Genomic DNA, 6,000 nt, shown 5'->3' on the forward strand with positions numbered 1-6,000 from the left:
GATGCTGCACAGTCTGTGCCGTTTGAATTTCTGCTGCTTGAGGGGAAGCACTTTGCAGTTTTACTTCACGCACTGCCATCTAAAGCGATCAAACGGCCAGTGAAATCAGCAAAAACTGTGGCTGTAAACGTTTTGATGAGTCGACGTGCTGAGGCAGCGTTCTCAAGAAAATCATGTCAGTGAGTCTGTGCTCATTGGGGGTGGGGGGGGGGGTGGGGGGTTAGAGGACACTTCAGAGTTGTTTTTGTTCCCCATTGTGTTCATTTTTAACTAGACAGCTCCCAAAAAAGGTCTTCTCTGAAAAACAACGGACAGAGGTTCATGGTCACATGAACCTTGAGTGTGTTCACACAGTGTTCTCTACAAATGCCTGACAAAAAACCTGGAAATGTTTCCCAAAGCCTCTGAGGCTTTTTGTAAACTCCTACCCGTCAGCAGACGGATCAAAAAGCTAAAAGTTCATCCAAACACCTCAAACACGAGTTGGAATCTGTCGGATAAAACCAGTTTAACAGAAGATTCAGCCGCAAACCACAGTAACTCCGGCGTCCTGCCAAATGTAACAAGACCTTCCAAGATGTCGTTGATCAAGAATTTTAAAATTCTTATCCAGGGAGAATTACTTTGGGCCGCATTTCATGGGAAAATCAGATCTGATGGACGTAAAAACAAACTACTGATCTGGTTTGTGAAGGCCGGCAGAAGGCTCAGTCAGGACTCCGTGGATGTTTGGTCATCTGTTCTTCTGCAGCCTCAAATCTGAACTGTCAATCACCATGAGGAAGATGTGAATATCTCCTCTTCCTCCACACGCGCACACAGATCTGCCTGACACAAGCTGTCAAACAAATCGACCTAATGCCAATGAATCAATTATATCAATGTTGGAAAACACCATTTGACCTAAAGAGGTTTTCAATTCAGTCAGAAACTTTTCCCTAATGTATTGGATGATTTAGAGCAGCAAGACGTTACTGTGGAAATGGAAAGGCTCTGACAGATCCAGCTATGGAACCAAAGCTTGTCTGATGTGCAAGAAGCAGCGAAGGGGCTAATTTTTCCGAGCTCGTCCTCTGAATAAATGAACTATTCTCCAGTTTGCTTCTGCTCGCCCGAAATTCAGCTTTTTCAGCGGCCAGGAAGAATCTGCTAAAGGTCTGCGTGATGAAAGGCCAAGGCTGCATCACCAGGTGCTACAAAACTGGAGGCAAAAATCCCCCCCAAAAAAGGTGCTTTTATCTCCAAAAGCTTCCAATTTCTCCACATTCCAGGTCCGTGGAGTAACTTCTCTGGGTGCATCCAAAATAAATGCTTTCAGACCTAAAAGCCACATGAAAGCTTATTCCTTTTATAAGGCCTACTGGACAGCAGGTTAGTAGACTTTATGCCCAATTTTTGCAGTTTTTCTTGGGCCAAAGCCTGGTCATGTAAGCTGATTAGCAGGCAGGCTGTTCCTGTTTAAGAGCTCATTTGACACCTCCCTTCAAATACTCTGCAGCCGCGTTTTGCCTGAGGGGAAACGTAAAAAATGGGTCTAAAAAGATGAATCCTCCGTGTTCTGTGAGCGTCTTCTGGCAGTCAGACAGAAAAGTCTGTTTGAACGTTTCTCGTTGCTCTTTCTTTCTAACGGTTTAGTCAAATTTCTTAAGGACCCAGCAGGAACTTTGTGGTTTCGTGTCGTCTGCTCATCGTACCCTGATTGAAACCAAAGCTGTTCTCAGATCAACTTTCTCATATTGTTCTTATCGAGACACGTTTTTAAAGGGACTTCATCTCCACAGTTTGTTTTTCCTGATGGTCCAGCCGGAGGCGGCAGAGCTGAAAACCTTGAGGTTCTGTTTGGGAGAACGGAGAAGATCAGAACTGAAATGTTCTGATCTGAAAGACGTTATGGAGATAAATGCCAATAAAGGCAGATGGAGACGGCTTCAGAGGAGGAACAGGGATGTTGGGAAAAGGATGCCGAGGTTGGAGCTACCAGGAAATGAGAGGACCACCAAATATGAAGCTCGTGGAGTGAGCGTCTGCTGAGGCGCCCCCTGAAGGAAGCAACAGAAAAGAGGAAACCACATCCAACATGAAGTTATTGCAGCTACCATGCAATATTTTCACCACATGGGGTACTTTAAACTCCTAAATAAACAGTTTAACTGAAATACAAAAGTGATTTTACAGGGAATCTTTCCAGACAGTTGATTATCATCATTGCACACAGTCATGTTAGTTTATCGTTTTAACCGATGTGTGTGTTCTTTTGGTTTATTTGCTCTGGGATTGGGCTCAAAACTCTCATGTAGAATGTTTTAAATAACGCCGTGGACTCCTATTTGTGTTGGACATAAATGATGGTGGAGAAAACGTGTCTTTAGAGCATAAACAGCTTTTAGAGACCCAGTCTGATCATCTCTTTTCAAACCCTTTCCAGCGGTCTTTAACCTCCTTTAGTCCTGGCGTCTTTATGCGTGGACGTCACATTTTGGGTTATCTCCCCACAGTAGTTAATTCTGCTTAACCCTGCTATGACTGTGCATGCAGAGGGTTAGCTCAAATGTTAGAGTCGAATGTGCAATTTTCAGCTTATTTTCTGTTGAAAAATGCACGTTAAAAATGTCAGGACCACCATTTTTCATTGCAGTGGGCCTTTAAATCAAGATCAAACAAAATGTGGGAATTTCTGCCTCAAACAAACATCAGGAAATGAACATTTTTGTGTTTTTATTGAAAATTGTTCACAGGCTTCATCCTCGACTCATAGTCATCCTCAGTCATCCACACAGTAATGTTTACATTCCCACACCTAAGCCAACAATCAGAGTTTGCTGTTCATGAACCTCTTTAGTCTTTTACTGCAGATCTATGGGCGTGCTCTGCAGACGGCGCTTAAAAACACGAACCCAAGGAAAGTTCAAGCAGGCCTCGTCTCACATCCCTGAACAGCCGCAAACGAACAGTTTTGTGTGTTTTTCTGTTTTTATTCATCCTGTGAGTTCAGGCTTAGTCATTTCATCCAGCACAGACGGATTGACCTTTATGGACTCATCCAGCTTTACCCTGTGCTGCGCTCTGCGGGGTTTCTGTCAGAGATACACCATAGACATGGTTTTAATCTCTTTAATCTTGACCTTGACATGTTTTTGGACTTCAGTCAGAGTGAAATACTGGAACAGAAACCAGCAGGTTGACCTTCCTCAACCGTAACCATGGAGTCAGACTCGGCTCCTGTTCATCATGAGTCCTCATGGATCTGTGTCAGGAGCTCCAAAACGAGATCCAGTGATCCTGCAACATCAAAGCTGGATCAAAATGTAAAGTCCTAATACCTGCTGTGGCGGGGCTCATCCATCTCTTTTGGCAGAAAACAGCTGAAGGAAAAACCACTGAGTGTTCAGTTAACAAGCGAAGACCATCTTTACTATATTATTATAAACCAAATGCCCACTTGTGTCTGTTGTTGTTCGCCTGTCGGCTGATGGTGGTTTGGCAGAGAATTTTTGCACCGGATGCCCTTCCTGTATTTTTAAGGCACAGGGAGACCCAGATGGGGTCTTGCCTAAGGACCCACACAGGACTTTAGCTCAGACTTTGTTTGATTGTATTTATTTAGCATGACAGCGGCTAAAATATTCTCTTCAAAGAGAGTCTTTTTTTTAAAACGAATGGTAAATCTGTTATTTTATGCTTTTATCCCTTCCATGGGCTTAAATATGGAGTGATTTTTGTGCCATTAATCCAAGCGCAACACTCACTTTTGAGCCTCAAACTTTAGAAAAAAAAATGCCTGTGCTCGAAAAATTATTTTGCACTTGAAACAAAAAAAAAGTGCAATCAAAACAACTTTGACTTCTCTTCTGCCTGGAAACAGATGTGCCACATCACAGATGTGCCACAAAAGCCCGCCAATCACAGACGTATCATTGAAGGTTGATACTGATTGGTCAGAAAAATTTCAAAACCTGAACCAGGTTTTAAGTGTTTTTTCAAGTGTTTTTTTTCTGTTTAATGTGCAGAATAGTTTTTTGAGGACACTACATTTTTAAAATTTTTCTTTCAAATCATTGAGCTTGAATAACGGCACAAAAATCCCTCCATACTTAAATCAGTATTTACTCTGACTGAATCTTCTCAAATGAAAAATAATTTATGGTGACCTATCTTTGAACCATGAACGTCACCCACGCCGCAGACATCAGGTCATTCTTAAAGTATTTTTTAGGAGAATGTTTGACTCACTGAGGTTGAAAGTACTCATGGATTAATAAGGTCATTTATTGAAATAGTGACTCGTCGCATTTCGGGCAGACACTCTGGAGAATTACAGGTTACTCCACTAGGGCGGGTCAGTCAATTAACTCACCTGCTCAGCATCCTATTTAAGTCAGGTGTACAATTGTTCATTCTTTTACCTTCAGCGCTCATTCTTTGCCCCTCCCTCCTCCCCGGCTTCCACCTGTGGGCTCCGTTACGGGGGTTTTGTTACCTGAAAGTGTAAGGAAAAAAGAATTATCTCAAGGAATTGAACGGAGCCTTATGCCAAAACGAAGTTGTGAATCAAGTTGTAATGCCAACCTAAAGATGTGGTGAAATAAATATTCTTCTGCAAGAGTTGTCTGACTTCTGACTGAAATATGAAAAAACAACCTTTATGGAAATGTTTTCATCTTTTAGTGTCGACCCCCTGATCAGATGATTAAAAGTCCGTTTTAAGTTCCAGAACTCAAAGCTGGAGTTTCACTCAGCTGTTTATGGACTTCTCAATCAAATGAACATTTTAGCTTTACCCACTGGATGAATAATGGTTTTAGGTCACTCGATTAGGGCGGACTAAAACTACGACCAGCGGAAAGTGAATAAAAATGCAGATAGTAAATTTAAAATACTGTTTTTATCTCAAAAGTAAACATTGAAAATGTAAAAAGAAAAACATTCAATTTAAAACAAAACTGTGTATGTTCAAAAACTGTATAAATATATACGGTAAACATAAAAAAAAGTTTTTTTCCTTTTTTAAATTTAGGTTTTCAGTATTTTATTTATAATCTGATTTCACTTTAGGCTTATATACATGTGCGTGTGTGTATTTTCTTTTTTAAATGTAAGTTTTCAGGACTCAATTTATAATCTGGTTTCACTTAAGTGAAACAGCGTCCCTCTCAACCTTGGTCAAATCCAGGACTAAAAGTAAAAACACATCTGACTTCATGGGGGATCCTGTGATTCAAGTCTGAAGAAAAAAGACGCGTTTCCTGTTTAAAATGGTTGGAATTGGGCCTCCAGGAGCTTCAATGATGTGTAGAATAAGCAGTGACACAAAAAGCTCCTCCTCCCATTTTCAGCCAGTGTTTGGTCTCTCGGGCCGATCCCACAAACATTCAGAGGGATTCGGGTCAGGACCGCCGCTCTCCCTTTCCCGGATTTTGGGGGACTTCCCGGACAAACCCACCTTTCATCTTTGGTCAAAAACCACAAAGAACTTGAAGGTTGAACATCTCACTCTGAAGTTCACATGACTTGATTTATTTTCTGTAAATAAACACACACTGCTCCATTCATGTGTCATTAACGTGCTCCCATGTTCCACTGCTTTCTCTGTGTTTATTTCCTGGAAAGAAAATCTTTTTGAAAAGACAGCGAGAAAAGGAGGAACCGTTTCGTTTACACTGAAGAAAACCAAACTAAATCTGGTTTGAAATGATAACAATAGTACCTGAATTGTTGATGTCAAACTAAACATCTTGTCTATGTATGTGGACGCCTGGACGGTGGCATGAGGATGTGGACACCTGGATGGTAGTGTAAGTATTGGACGGTAGTGCAAGGATGATGAAGCCTGGACGGTAGTGTGAGGATTGGATGGTAGTGTGAGTATATGGACAACTGGACGGTAGTGTAAGGATTGGACAGTAGTGTGAGGATGATGAAGCCTGGACGGTAGTGTGAGGATGTGGACAACTGGACGGTAGTGTGAGGATGTGGACAACTGGACGGTAGTGTGAGGATGTG

The sequence above is a fragment of the Oryzias latipes genome, chromosome 5, assembly GCF_053564925.1.
Source record: "Oryzias latipes strain Hd-rR chromosome 5, Olatipes_Hd-rR_3.1".
NCBI classification, from domain to species: Eukaryota; Metazoa; Chordata; class Actinopteri; order Beloniformes; family Adrianichthyidae; genus Oryzias; species Oryzias latipes.